The following is a 15,781-nucleotide window of genomic DNA, read 5'->3' as shown; positions in this document are numbered from 1 at the left end:
GCTACGAGGAGAGACTACGGGAATTAAACCTCACTTCGCTGGAAGACAGAAGAGTTAGGGGGGACATGATCACCACATTCAAGATTCTGAAGGGGATTGATAGGGTAGATAAAGACAGTCTATTTAACACAAGGGGAACACGCACAAGGGGACACAGGTGGAAACTGAGTGCCCAAATGAGCCACAGAGATATTAGAAAGAACTTTTTTAGTGTCAGAGTGGTTGACAAATGGAATGCATTAGGAAGTGATGTGGTGGAGGCTGACTCCATACACAGTTTCAAGTGTAGATATGACAGAGCCCGATAGGCTCATGAATCTGTACACCTGTTGATTGACGGTTGAGAGGCGGGACCAAAGAGCCAGAGCTCAACCCCCGCAAACACAACTAGGTGAGAACAACTAGGTGAGTACACACACACACACACACACACACACACACACACACACACACACACACACACACACGGAATAACAGAACACCAGAAAGCAGGGAGAGATACCAGAGAACCAGGAATGAGTACGTCAGGGTGAGAAGAGAAGCAGAGAAAATTTTTGAAAATGATATAGCAAACAAAGCCAAGACCGAACCAAAGCTACTCCACAGTCACATCAGAAGGAAAACAACAGTGAAAGAACAGGTATTGAAACTTAGAACAGGCGAGGACAGGTATACAGAGAATGACAGAGAGGTGTGTGAGGAACTCAACAAGAGGTTCCAGGAGGTCTTCACAATAGAACAGGGTGAGGTCACTGTGCTAGGAGAAAGGGAGGTAAACCAGGCGGCCTTGGAGGAGTTCGAAATTACGAGAGAGGAGGTCAAGAGACACCTGCTGGATCTGGATGTTAGAAAGGCGGTTGGTCCAGATGGGATCTCACCATGGGTACTGAAAGAGTGTGCAGAGGCACTTTGCTTGCCACTCTCCATAGTGTATAGTAAATCACTAGAGACGGGAGACCTACCAGAAATATGGAAGACGGCGAATGTGGTCCCAATATACAAAAAGGGCGACAGACAAGAGGCACTGAACTACAGGCCAGTGTCCTTGACTTGTATACCATGCAAGGTGATGGAGAAGATCGTGAGAAAAAACCTGGTAACACATCTGGAGAGAAGGGACTTCGTGACAAATCGCCAACATGGATTCAGGGAGGGTAAATCTTGCCTTACAGGCTTGATAGAATTCTACGATCAGGTGACACAGATTAAGCAAGAAAGAGAGGGCTGGGCGGACTGCATTTTCTTGGATTGTCGGAAAGCCTTTGACACAGTACCGCATAAGAGGCTGGTACATAAGCTGGAGAGACAGGCAGGTGTAGCTGGTAAGGTGCTCCAGTGGATAAGGGAGTATCTAAGCAATAGGAAGCAGAGAGTTACGGTGAGGGGTGAGACCTCCGATTGGCGTGAAGTCACCAGTGGAGTCCCACAGGGCTCTGTACTCGGTCCTATCTTGTTTCTGATATATGTAAATGATCTCCCGGAGGGTATCGATTCATTTCTCTCAATGTTTGCGGACGATGCTAAAATTATGAGAAGGATTAAAACAGAAGAGGACTGTTTGAGGCTTCAAGAAGACCTAGACAAGCTGAAGGAATGGTCGAACAAATGGTTGTTAGAGTTTAACCCAACCAAATGTAATGTAATGAAGATAGGTGTAGGGAGCAGGAGGCCAGATACAAGGTATCATCTGGGAGAGGAAATTCTTCAGGAGTCAGAGAAGGAAAAAGACTTGGGGGTTGATATCACGCCAGACCTGTCTCCTGCAGCACATATCAAGCGGATAACATCAGCGGCATATGCCAGGCTGGCCAACATACGAACGGCATTCAGAAACTTGTGTAAAGAATCATTCAGAACTTTGTATACCACATATGTCAGGCCAATCCTGGAGTATGCAGCCCCAGCATGGAGTCCATATCTAGTCAAGGATAAGACTAAACTGGAAAAGGTTCAAAGGTTTGCCACCAGACTAGTACCCGAGCTGAGAGGTATGAGCTACGAGGAGAGACTACGGGAATTAAACCTCACTTCGCTGGAAGACAGAAGAGTTAGGGGGGACATGATCACCACATTCAAGATTCTGAAGGGGATTGATAGGGTAGATAAAGACAGTCTATTTAACACAAGGGGAACACGCACAAGGGGACACAGGTGGAAACTGAGTGCCCAAATGAGCCACAGAGATATTAGAAAGAACTTTTTTAGTGTCAGAGTGGTTGACAAATGGAATGCATTAGGGGGTGATGTGGTGGAGGCTCACTCCATACACAGTTTCAAGTGTAGATATGACAGAGCCCGATAGGCTCAGGAATCTGTACACCTGTTGATTGACGGTTGAGAGGCGGGACCAAAGAGCCAGAGCTCAACCCCCGCAAACACAACTAGGTGAGTACAACTAGGTGAGTACACACACGCACACACATACACACACACACACATACACACACACACACACACACACACACACACACACACACGCACACACATACACACACACACACATACACACACACACACACACGCACACACACACACACACGTAAGGGGCGAGAAGTCGGACTGACGAACAGTAACGAGTGGCATACCTCAAGGATCGGTGCTGGGACCAATTCTATTTATAATTTACGTAAATGCTATGTTTACAGGAATGGAATGCTACATGTCAACGATCGCGGATGACGCAAAGTTGATGAGAAGAGTTGTGACAGATGAGGATTGTAGGATCCTCCAAGAGGACCTGGACAGGTTGCAGAGATGGCCAGAGAAATGGCTACTGGAGTTCAACACGAGTAAATGTAAAGTTATGGAAATGTGATAAGGTGATAGGCGACCAAAGGGACAGTACACAATGAAGGGGAACAGCCTACCTGTAACGATTCGAGAAAGAGACCTGGGAGTGGACGTAACACCTAATCTATCTCCTGAGGCACATATAAATAGGATAACGACAGCAGCGTACTCTACACTGGCAAAAGTTAGAACATCATTCAGAAACCTAAGTGAGGAGGCTTTTAGGTCGCTTTATACTGCCTACGTGAGACGAGTCTTAGAGTATGCCGCCGTATCATGGAGTCCCCACCTGAAGAAACACATAAGGAAACTCGAAAAGGTTCAAAAGTTTGCGACGAGGCTTGTCCCAGCGTTACGAGGGATGGGGTATGAAGGAACTGAACCTTACGACACTAGAAAAAAAGAAGGGAAAATGGGGACATAATAGGGACATATAAAATACTCAGGGGAATTGACAAAGTGGAGATAGATGAAATGTTCACACGCAATAGTAACAGAACGAGGAGACATGGGTGGAAGCTTCAAACTCAGATGAGTCACAGAGATGTTAGGAAGTATTCTTTTAGCGTGAGAGTAGTGGAAAAATGGAATGCACTTAAGGAGCAGGTTGTGGAAGCAAACTCTATTCATAATTTTAAAACTAGGTATGATAGGGAATTGGGACTAGAGTCATTGCTGTAAACAACCGATGGCTGGAAAGGCGGGATCCAAGAGTCAATGCTCGATCCTGCATGCACAAATAACTGAGTACAAATAGGTGAGAACACACACTCAAATTAAAAAGGTGGAATCTAGGAGCTAATAGCTCGATTATGCAGATACAAATAGCAAATACGCACACATCCCTGAGCCTAATAGGCTCAGAAATCTGGACGCCAGTTGATTGACAGTTGAGAGGCGGGACCAAAGAGCCGAGGCCCAACCGGCGCAAGTACAACTAGGAGAGTCCACACCCACACACGCGGAACAACAGACAGACTAACACCACCCTGGCCTTTAGTGACCATAAGCCTACCTGACAGGTAAAGGTCAATACTCAAAACACGACGAATATTAGACGTGTCATCACGTCTTACACGTGATGACACGTGTTCCCGTGGCTGGGGACAGGAAGCCTGCACTTAGGTCGACCTACTGACCTTCCCCAGGATGCCACCCACAACAGCTGACTAGCTCTCAGGGGGCCTATTTTCTGCTAGGTGATTATGTGCCCAACCGTTTCCGTTTTACCCTTCGTGGAGTCGTGAACGTTTATGACCAATTTATTTAGGACGTTGATGTAGGTTGTTTATGACAATAACAACCTCGGGCTGTGACGTTTACTAGGTCGTAAACTGTTAAATATATGTAAACAAAGCCGCCATGATTAAGGAAAGATGTAGAGGTTTCGTATGGGGGGGGGGGGTTGATGCTTGATGAGTCCTGGCTCTCATGTGCTTCTGTGATGATACACTTTCAGAGTTGGAGGGATTTCTCACTCTGTCTCATTGTTTCACTCTGTCTCATTGTTTCACTCTGTCTCATTGTTTCATTCTGTCTTATTGTTTCACTCTGTCTCATTGTTTCACTCTGTCTCATTGTTTCATTCTGTCTCATTGTTTCACTCTGTCTCACTGTTTCACTCTGTCTCATTGTTTCACTCTGTCTCATTGTTTCACTCTGTCTCATTGTTTCACTGACTCACTGTTTCACTGCCTCACTGTCTCACTGTCTCACTGTTTCACTGTCTCACTGTTTCACTGTCTCGCTGTCCCTCTGTTTCACTGCCTCACTGTCTCACTTTTTCACTGTCTCACTGTTTCACTGTCTCTCTATCTCACTGTCTCACTGTTTCACTGTCTCACTGTCTCACTGTTTCACTGTCTCACTGTTTCACTGTCTCACTGTCTCACTGTCTCACTGTCTCATTGTCTCACTGTTTCACTGTCTCACTGTCTCACTGTCTCACTGTTTCACTGTCTCACTGTCTCACTGTCTCATTGTCTCACTGTTTCACTGTCTCACTGTCTCACTGTTTCACTGTCTCACTGTCTCACTGTTTCACTGTCTCATTGTCTCACTGTTTCACTGTCTCACTGTCTCACTGTCTCATTGTCTCACTGTTTCACTGTCTCACTGTTTCACTGTCTCACTGTTTCACTGTCTCACTGTCTCACTGTCTCACTGTTTCACTGTCTCACTGTCTCATTGTCTCACTGTCTCACTGTTTCACTGTTTCACTGTCTCACTGTCTCACTGTTTCACTGTCTCACTGTTTCACTGTCTCACTGTTTCACTGTCTCACTGTCTCACTGTTTCACTGTCTCACTGTTTCACTGTTTCACTGTCTCACTGTCTCACTGTTTCACTGTCTCACTGTTTCACTGTCTCACTGTCTCATTGTCTCACTGTTTCACTGTCTCACTGTCTCACTGTCTCATTGTCTCACTGTTTCACTGTCTCACTGTTTCACTGTCTCACTGTCTCACTCTGTCTCATTATCTCACTGTCCCACTGTTTCACTGTCTCACTGTTTCACTGTCTCACTGTTTCACTGTCTCACTGTCTCACTGTCTCACTGTTTCACTGTCTCACTGTCTCACTGTCTCATTGTCTCACTGTTTCACTGTCTCACTGTTTCACTGTCTCACTCTGTCTCATTATCTCACTGTCCCACTGTTTCACTGTCTCACTGTTTCACTCTCTCACTGTTTCACTGTTTCACTGTTTCACTGTCTCACTGTCTCACTGTTTCACTGTCTCACTGTTTCACTGTCTCACTGTCTCATTGTCTCACTGTTTCACTGTCTCACTGTCTCACTGTCTCATTGTCTCACTGTTTCACTGTCTCACTGTTTCACTGTCTCACTGTCTCACTCTGTCTCATTATCTCACTGTCCCACTGTTTCACTGTCTCACTGTTTCACTGTCTCACTGTTTCACTGCCTCACTGTTTCACTGTCTCACTGTCTCACTGTCTCACTGTTTCACTGTCTCACTGTCTCACTGTCTCATTGTCTCACTGTTTCACTGTTTCACTGTCTCACTGTCTCACTCTGTCTCATTATCTCACTGTCCCACTGTTTCACTGTCTCACTGTTTCACTGTCTCACTGTTTCACTGTCTCACTGTTTCACTGTCTCACTGTCTCACTGTCTCACTGTCTCACTGTCTCACTGTTTCACTGTTTCACTGTCTCACTGTTTCACTGTCTCACTGTTTCACTCTGCTTGTCGGCTTCTTCAGCTGTTTTTATATAACCAAATCATTTGTCAATGTGTTTGACTGTGATACACGTTTGATCCGTCTTTCTCTGGTTGATACCTGGTTGATACCTGGTTGATACCTGGTTGATACCTGGTTGATACCTGGTTGATACCTGGTTGATACCTGGTTGATACCTGGTTGATGGGGTTCTGGGAGTTCTTCTACTCTCCAAGCCGGGCCCGAGGCCAGACTCGACCTGTGAGAGTTTGGTCCACCAGGCTGTTGCTTGGAGGGGCCCGCAGGCCCACATACCCACCACAGCCCGGTTGGTCCGGCACTATTTTTTTTTTTAGAAAACAATGTAGTTTTCTCTTGAAGATGTCCACTGTTGTTTGTTGTTTGTTGTTTGTCCACAAGTTGTTAGTTCGTTGTGGGTTAAGGAAGCCGGTCGGCCGAGGGAACAGCACGCTGGACTTGTGATCCTGTGGTCCCGGGTTCGATCCCAGGCGCCGGCGAGAAACAATGGGCAGAGTTTCTTTCACCCTATGCCCCTGTTACCTAGCAGTAAAATAGGTACCTGGGTGTTAGTCAGCTGTCACGGGCTGCTTCCTGGGGGTGGAGGCCTGGTCGAGGACCGGGCCGCGGGGACACTAAAGCCCCGAAATCATCTCAAGATAACCTCAAGATAAGTAACTGAGGCTCTTGGTTGTGATCCTGGAGGTGTTCAGAGACACTTGAAGCCTTGCAGACGACTAGAGTCACAATAATAGTAACCTGACTGAAGATACGACCACCCAGTATCGATCGTTGGCAGGTCGTGGTTATCGCTGGTGGGTCGTGGTTATCCCTGGTGGGTCGTGGTTATCGTTGGTGTGTCGTGGTTATCGCTGGTGGGTCGTGGTTATCGTTGGCGGGTTGTGGTTATCGCTGGTGGGTCGTGGTTATCGCTGGTGGGTCGTGGTTATCGTTGGCGGGTTGTGGTTATCGCTGGTGGGTCGTGGTTATCGCTGGTGGGTCGTGGTTATCGCTGGTGGGTCGTGGTTATCGCTGGTGGGTCGTGGTTATCGCTGACGGGACGTGGTTATCGTTGGCGGATCGGGGTTATCACTGACGGGTCAAAGTTGTCGCTAACGGCTTGAGGTTATCACTGACGAATCGAGGTTATCACTGACGGGTCAAAGTTGTCGCTGACGGCTCGAGGTTATCACTGACGGGTCGTGGTTATCACTGACGGATCGAGGTTATCACTGGCGGGTCTAGGTTATCACTGGAAGGACTAGGTTATCACTGGCGGGTCGAGGTTATCACTGACGGGTCGAGGTTATCACTGACGGGTCGAGGTTATCACTGACGGGTCGTGGTTATCACTAACGGGTCGTGGTTATCACTGACGGGTCGTGGTTATCACTGACGGGTCGTGGTTATCACTGACGGATCGAGGTTATCACTGACCGGTCGAGGTTATCACTGACGGGTCGAGGTTATCACTGACGGATCAAGGTTATCACTGACGGATCGAGGTTATCACTGACGGGTCGTGGTTATCACTGACGGGTCGAGGTTATCACTGACAGGTCGAGGTTATCACTGACAGGTCGAGGTTATCACTGACGGATCGAGGCTATCACTGACGGGTCGAGGTTATCACTGGCGGGTCTAGGTTATCACTGACGGATCGTGGTTATCACTGACGTATCGTGGTTATCACTGACGTATCGTGGTTATCACTAACAAGTCGTGGTTATCACTGACAGGTCGAGGTTATCACTGACGGATCCAGTACTCGCTACAAACCACCTGTAACAACCGGCCGATTGTTTCCACTCAACTACTTAACAACAATCACCTGATTCCCTTAAAGCTATCGGACACAATCACCTGATGTTTCCCTCCAGCTCCAAGAGACAATCACCTAATAGTTCCACCTAATAGTTCCACATAACAGTAGAGCTCTGTCACAACACCCACTCTGTCTAACAAGCAAAATGAACGTGAAACGCTAACTTGTCAAGCAAAATGGATGTGAAACTCGTACTTGTCAAGCAAAATGGACGTGAAGCGCGAACTTGTCAAGCAAAATGGACGTGAAGCGCGAACTTGTCAAGCAAAATGGACGTGAAACACGAATTTCTCAAGCAAAATGGACGTGAAGCGCGAACTTGTCAAGCAAAATAGACGTGAAACTCGTACTTGTCAAGCAAAATGGACGTGAAACGCGAACTTGTCAAGCAAAATGGATTTCAAGCGCGAACTTGTCAAGCATAATGGACGTGAAACTCGTACTTGTCAAGCAAAATGGACGTGAAACGCGAACTTGTCAAGCAAAATGGATTTCAAGCGCGAACTTGTCAAGCATAATGGACGTGAAACTCGTACTTGTCAAGCAAAATGCGCGTGAAACGCGAACTTGTCAAGCAAAATGGACTTCAAGCGCGAACTTGTCAAGCATAATGGACGTGAAACGCGAACTTGTCAAGCAAAATGGACTTCAAGCGCGAACTTGTCAAGCAAAATGGACTTCAAGCGCGAACTTGTCAAGCATAATGGACGTGAAACGCGAACTTGTCAATCAAAATGGACTTAAAGCGCGAACTTGTCAAGCAAAATGGACTTCAAGCGCGAACTTGTCAAGCATAATGGACGTGAAACGCGAACTTGTCAAGCAAAATGGACTTCAAGCGCGAACTTGTCAAGCAAAATGGACTTCAAGCGCGAACTTGTCAAGCATAATGGACGTGAAACGCGAACTTGTCAAGCAAAATGGGCAAGAGATGCGCAGTTATCATCACCGATAATTAATGAAGCTAATTATTAATTATCTCACAAAGCGGATCCCTGCGGGTGAATGTCCTGCCGGTGATTGGTGGGTGAGGCGGAGTCGTGTTGGGTGACAGGGGATTTACAACGGATTGTCAACAGGTGTAAATCTGTCGTGGTGTTTGATGGCTGGTGGAGGTCACCAGGTTCACGGTGTCAGCTGGGCTCTTGTTGGTGTCAGCCATGTTGATGATGTGTCAGCTGTGATGTTTTGTGTAACTGTGATGTTGCTTTTGTCTGCTGTTGTGATGTTTGTGTCAGCAGTGATGTTGTGTGTGTGTCAGCAGTGATGTTGTGTGTGTGTCAGCAGTGATGTGTGTGTGTGTCAGCAGTGATGTGTGTGTGTGTCAGCAGTGATGTTGTGTGTGTTAGCAGTGATGTTGTGTGTGTCAGCAGTGATGTTGTGTGTGTCAGCAGTGATGTTGTGTGTGTCAGCAGTGATGTTGTGTGTGTCAGCAGTGATGTTGTGTGTGTCAGCAGTGATGTGTGTGTGTGTCAGCAGTGATGTTGTGTGTGTCAGCAGTGATGTGTGTGTGTCAGCAGTGATGTTGTGTATATCTGAGGTGCTCAGCAAGTGGTTAGGCAAGATTCCTTCCCCCCGTCCCACCCTAAATCCTTATCCTGACCCCTTCCCAGTGTTGTATAATCGTAAAGGTTTACAGCGCTTTCTCCTGATAATTACCTCACCTGAGCCCGGTCCGCCTCTCACCGTAAATCGTCCCACCGGTGAAGGACCTTGTTAGCAGCATCCCCGTGAGTGATACTTGAGATAAATGAGATGTTGAGAGGCTGGAGGTCCGCAACAGGGAGATACGTCGACCTCACATAATACGGCGCAACTGTTTTTTACCCTAAGGTTGCCTAACTCCCGGGTACCTATTTACTGCAAGGTGAACAGAAGCACCAGGTTCTATTCACCTGGACTGTATGGGTCTCGAACCGTGGACCCCACGCATGTGAGGCCGTAGCTTTGATTAGAAGTGCTAGGTGTAAGGAAACGTGTCCAGGAATCGAACCCGGGATCACCCGACGGAGAGTCGTGAAGGAAGCCAACTGTATACACGACCACATTGATATTCACTTGATGTGACCAGTTCCCCACCACACAAAATGTTGTCAACCTCTAAAGTTATTCATCAATGTTGCTTCCCATGAGCTGCCCCGAGAGGGCGACACTCAAGTTGACCAGTGGGAAAAATGTGTCAGCCGGAGCCTCCACCGTCGCTCGGGGCCCGAGAACTTGGGGGCACTAAGTTGGCTCATTAGTGAGATTCCTGCTTCAGGCCGGAGTGTACCCTGCTTCTTGCCCCTGCCACCACGGGGGTCTTAACCCCCTGCTGCTGACACACTCCTCGCCCCCTGCCACTACGGGGGTCTTATCCCCCTGCTGCTGACACACTCCTCGCCCCCTGCCACCACGGGGGTCTTAACCCCCTGCTGCTGACACACTCCTCGCCCCCTGCCACCACGGGGGTCTTAACCCCCTGCTGCTGACACACTCCTCGCCCCTTGCCACCACGGGGGTCTTAACCCCCTGCTGCTGACACACTCCTCGCCCCCTGCCACCACGGGGGTCTTAACCCCCTGCTGCTGACACACTCCTCGCCCCCTGCCACCACGGGGGTCTTAACCCCCTGCTGCTGACACACTCCTCGCCCCCTGCCACCACGGGGGTCGTAACCCCCTGCTGCTGACACACTCCTCGCCCCCTGCCACCACGGGGGTCGTAACCACCTGCTGCTGACACACTCCTCGCCCCCTGCCACCACGGGGGTCGTAACCCCCTGCTGCTGACACACTCCTCGCCCCAGCCCGAAGCCGACGGAGAACTCTCTACAGCAGTCAAGCGTTGTATACATATACACTTGCCCCCACGAAGGATGTAACCTTCAATCTAAGTACATAGGTATGACGTCGACCAAGCTGACGAGGTGTTTGACCTGTCATCTTCAATCCGGTGCCCCCAGGAATCACATGAGACAAGCCCATGACATCACCCTAACAAGAGAAATGCTGAATAAAAACACTTGTATAATAGACAAAACCCAAGATGCAAGAAGATTACAAATTCTTGAAGCAATCCACATAAGAATAGAACAACCTACCATGAACACCCAAATTACGGAACTATTTACTCTACCCACCATGAGAGTAAGAACAAGACGGGAACATAACGATGCCAACACAGAAGACACTGCTCAACATAATAGGCCTATTACACCTGATTAATCATTATATGTGCTTCGTCCCCTATTATCCCCTATTTATCCCCCTATTTATTCCTCTATTTATCCCCTTGCCTTTCCTTTATTCTACTTGTTTTCTCACCTGACCCCGAACTGGTATAAATCTAACGAGATCTGTAATTCCTTATCACTTGAGAATGAACCATGTAGGTTCGAAACGTTGTGCAATTGTATAATAAGTGTAATACATTCTATAGTAATTCACTTTTTTCTTCACCTTGAAAAACGAACATGACTTTTGGAGAACTCTTCTTTCAACTAAACCCTGATGCAAGAATAATAGTTAGAGGGATAGAAGCCCTAAACCAGAAGATAGTAACAGAATATGCTGTCATATTCACTGAGACATGTTTAAAAGAAAATCGGCTGCCAATATACACCAATATATATATATATATATACTAGGACACCACTAGGTCCGCTCCACCGGCAGACCATCTGAAAGCCAATATAAAACTCTTATATAATTTTTAAAAGAGAAAAACAGAGACAGATAGACAGGACAAACACAGATAGACAGACAGACATACAGGTAGATATAAGTCTGCAGAGAGACCGCATCGACCAGGGCAAAGAACAGAACAACACAGAGCAGAAAGCCAGATATAAAAACTCAGAAACAGACAACTACAGAGACAGAGTCATAAAAGCAGACAGAGATAGGGAGAGAAGGAAGAAGTGGGATAGGGAAGATGTTTGAAGAGTGGGAAGGAGAGAGTGTTGATGACTGGAGGAGACAGAGTTGATGGGAAGAGATGGGGAGAATAGGGAAAGCGAGATGAGAGAGGGGGGAGGAGAGAAGAATGGGAGAAAAGGAGGGAGAATGAGAGACACCACTAGGTGGTGAGAGAGAGAATGAGAGAGAGAGAGAGAGAGAGAGAGAGAGAGAGAGAGAGAGAGAGAGAGAGAGAGAGAGAGAGAGAGAGAGAGAGAGAGAGAGAGAGAGATAGAGAAGTCGATGGGGCCAGGGAGGGGGAAGGAGTGCTTCTGGCTGATTGGACCGCACACAATAATCAACAAAAGGCTTCACGACACACCTTAAACTGTCAAACACTTGCCAACAAAAAAGGGGAAGGAGCAACAGTGAGGCTCGCAGCGGCGCGGAGCTCTGGCAATTGAGAGAAGGAGAGATAATAGAAGGAAAGGTGAATAACGAATGGAAGTGGAGAAATCAAGAAGAAGCTGCATAAGAGAGTGAGATAGAGCTGAGCACGACGCTTGGGACGGTGGGTGTGGAGCAAAGGGCTGACTTAGAAGATTAGGAAGCTTGTAAAATATAACATAAGAGTGAAGGTAACTGCAGAAGGCCAATTGGCTCATTCGAGACAGCTCCTATTTATAACCACCCAATCCCATTCGTGTATATATATATATATATATATATATATATATATATATATATATATATATATATATATATATATATATATATATATGTATATATATATATATATATATATATATATATATATATATATATATATATATATATATATATATATATATATATATATATATGTACGTTTGAACAATCAGGGGATCCTACTTCTATCATGTTACGCGGTAATTGGTTCCATAAATCAACAATCCAGTTACTGATCCAGTATTTACCCAGGTCTTTCCTAATTCTAAACTTATCCAATTTATACCCATTGTTTTTCCTGTTCTGTCTTGTGTTGATTAAATATCGTCTGTTGATTTGTGTTGATGGAAATACACTGTTGATGGTGAGGAAGGCTGGCCGAGCATGTGTGTACTCACCTAGTTGTACTTGCGGGGGTTGAGCTCTGGCTCTTTGGTCCCGCCTTTCAACTGTCAACCAACTGATTTACAGATTCCTGAGCCTATTGGGCTCTATCATATCTACACTTGAAACTGCATATGGAGTCAGCCTCCACCATATCACATCCTAATGCATTCCATTTGTGTTAAATAGCCTGTCTTTATCTACCCTATCAATTCCTTTGAGAATCTTATATGTGGTGATCATGTCCCCCCCTAACTCTTCTGTCTTCCAACGACGTTAGGTGTAATTCCCGTAGTCTCTCCTCGTAGCTCATACCCCTCAGTTCGGGTACTAGTCTGGTGGCAAACCTTTGAACCTTTTCCAGTTTAGTCTTATGCTTGACTAGAAATGGACTCCATGCTGGAGCTGCATACTCCAGGATTGGTCTGACATATATGGTATACAAAGTTCTGAATGATTCCTTACACAAGTTTCTAAAGGCCGTTCTTATGTTGGCCAGCCTGGCGTATGCCGCTGATGTTATCCTCTTGATATGGGCTTCAGGGGACAGGTCAAGAGTGATATCAACTCCCAAGTCTTTCTCTCTCTCTGACTCTTGAAGAATTTCATCTCACAAATGATACCTTGTATCTGGCCTCCTGCTCCCTACACCTATCTTCATCACATTACATTTGCTTGGGTTAAAATCTAACAACCATTTGTTCGACCATTCCTTCAGTTTGCCTAGGTCTTCTTAAAGCCTCAAGCAGTCCTCCTCTGTCTTAATCCTTCTCATAATTTTGGCGTCGTCAGCTAACATTGAGAGGAATGAGTCTCTCTCCGGGGGATCATTTACGTATATCAGAAATAGGATAGGACCGAGTACAGAGCCCTGTGGGATTCCACTTGTGACTTCACGCCAATCTGAGGTCTCACCCGTCACTGTAACTCTCTGCTTCCTATTGCTACAGTAAAATTAAGAAATTAGGTACTCCCTTATCCACTGGAGCACCTTACCAGTTATTCCTGCCTGTCTCTCCAGTTTATGTACCAGCCTCTTATGGGGCACTAGCCATTTCTTTCTTGCTTAATCTTTGTCACCTAGTCGTAGAATTCGATTAAGCCAGTAAGACCAGATTTACCCTCCCTGAACCCATGTTGGCGATTTGACACGAAGTCCCTTCTCTCCAGATGTGTTACTAGCTTTTTTCTCACGATCTTCTCCATCACCTTGCATGGTATACAAGTCAAGGACACTGGCCTGTAGTTCAGTGCCTCTTGCCTGTCGCCCTTTTTGTATATTGGTACTACATTAGCCGTCTTCCATATTTCTGGTAGGTCTCCCGTCTCCAGTGACCTACTCACTATTAAGAGTGGTAAGCAAAGCGCTCCTGCACTCTCTTTCAATATCCACGGTGAGATTCCGTTCGGGCCAACAGCCTTTCTCACATCCAGATCCAACAGGTGTCTCTTGACCTTATCTCTTGTAATTTCGAACCTTTCCAAGGTCGCCTGGTTTGCTGCCACTTCTTCTAGCGCAGTAACCTCACCTTGTTCTGTTGTGAAGAACTCCTGGAACCTCTTGTTGAGTTCTTCACACACCTCTTTCTCATTTTCTGTGTACCTGTCCTCACCCGTTCTAAGTTTCATCATCTGTTCTTTCACTGTTGTTTTCCTCCTGATGTGACTGTGTAGTAGCTTTGGTTCGGTTTTGGGTTTATTAGCTATATCATTTTTATAATTTTCTCTGCTTCTCTTCTCTCACTAACATACTCATTCCTGGTTCTCTGGTATCTCTCTCTGCTTTCTGGTGTTCTCTTATTTCGGAAGTTCCTCCACGCTCTTTTGTTCAGTTCCTTTGCTTCCATACATGCCTTATTAAACCATGGATTCTTCATTTGCTTTTCGGATTTTTCCTTTAGGGCCGGGATAACCCGTTTACTGCCTCCTGACACTTTTGGGTGACATAGTCCACCATGTCTAGTACAGACTTAGCTCTGAGGTCTGTGTCCCATGGTATATCCTGTAGGAAACTTCTCATCTCTTCATAATTCCCCTTTCGGTATGCCAGACTTTTGTTTCCTAATTCTTTTTTTGGGGGAGATACATCCTAGCTCTACCAGGTACTCAAAGCTCAATACACTGTGATCACTCATTCCCAAGGGGGCTTCCAACTTAACTTCCCTTATATCCCACTCATTTAGGGTAAATATAAGATCAAGCGTGGCTGGTTCATCTTCCCTTCTCATTCTTGTTGGTTCCTTGTGTTGGCTGATAAAGTTTTTTGTTGCCACGTCCAGTAGCTTAGCTCTCTATGTTTCTGGTCCTCCTTGTGGGTCTCTGTTCTCCCAATCTATCTTCCCGTGGTGTGTGTGTGTGTGTGTGTGTGTGTGTGTGTGTGTGTGTGTGTGTGTGTGTGTGTGTGTGTGTGTATTTGTGTCTTGCCACCCGTCGACTATTTCAGTGTTGATGGCCAGGATAATGGGAGATTTGATATAACAGAAGTACTTCACATCAAAAACAATCATTTAATTATCAACAACTATAAAAATCCACATTAGAAATACTTAAAAATCCTGCTATAAACACTTAAAAAAACCATACAAAATCCAGAAACCAAAACCTTTTAAAAAAAAATACAATAAACTCTTAGAAACCACACTATAAAATACAATTCATATTTAATAAAATAACTAATATAATAAAATATAAAATACACCAAAGCCATACGAGCCAGAAGTACATGTAGACCCTCCTAGGAATGAACGTAGACAACCTGTTACAATTCTCTTGAACAATTTGGGCGAGTATCGCTGGGACTGACACGCCTCGCTACCACTAGTGTTTTAAAACAAATATTACTGCATTAGTTGGACTGCAGTGAACAAATGGAAAATTGATGCAGTGGATTTATATCTACCCTTGCTTCCATCACGAAGGATTAACTTCTCGTCACGAAATATATATATATATATATATATATATATATATATATATATATATATATATATATATA

This window comes from Procambarus clarkii, chromosome 48 (genome assembly GCF_040958095.1).
Source record: "Procambarus clarkii isolate CNS0578487 chromosome 48, FALCON_Pclarkii_2.0, whole genome shotgun sequence".
Lineage (NCBI taxonomy): Eukaryota > Metazoa > Arthropoda > Malacostraca > Decapoda > Cambaridae > Procambarus > Procambarus clarkii.
The sequence above is the reverse complement of the archived record's forward strand: the minus strand, read 5'-3'. Positions refer to the sequence as shown.